Genomic DNA, 403 nt, shown 5'->3' on the forward strand with positions numbered 1-403 from the left:
CTTCTCTGGGCAACCTGTGCCAGAGCCTCAGCACCTCACAGGGAAGCTATAGTGTATATATATAGTTAGTTACTATGTATAAAATAAGTAATTAATTATGTTGGTTGGTTTATAAACTCAGCCTCAGCCTTGCTGTGCTCAGCTCTGGGCCCCTCAGCTCAGGAGGGACATTGAGGGGCTGGAGCAGGTCCAGAGCGGAGCAGTGAGGCTGGTGAAGGGACTGGAGCACAAGTGCCATGAGGAGAGGCTGAGGGAGCTGGGGGTGTTCAGCCTGGAGAAGAGGAGGCTCAGGGGAGACCTCATCACCCTCTACAACTCCCTGAGAGGAGGTTGGAGTCAGGTGGGGGTTGGTCTCTTCTCCCAGGCAACCAGCAGCAGGACAAGAGGGCACAGACTCAAGCTC

At 54.1% G+C, this 403-nt stretch overlaps 1 protein-coding gene across 1 annotated transcript in view; it reads left to right on the forward strand.

Moving 5' to 3' along the window:
- CDK12 (cyclin-dependent kinase 12) overlaps positions 1 to 403 on the forward strand; it is a gene marked incomplete at its 5' end in the record, with an annotated part of 16,044 nt that overhangs the window by 9,731 nt on the left and 5,910 nt on the right. The gene's annotated exons all lie outside the window — the stretch shown is intronic.

This window comes from Acanthisitta chloris, unplaced genomic scaffold, assembly GCF_000695815.1.
Source record: "Acanthisitta chloris isolate BGI_N310 unplaced genomic scaffold, ASM69581v1 scaffold10157, whole genome shotgun sequence".
In the NCBI taxonomy this organism is placed as follows: domain Eukaryota; kingdom Metazoa; phylum Chordata; class Aves; order Passeriformes; family Acanthisittidae; genus Acanthisitta; species Acanthisitta chloris.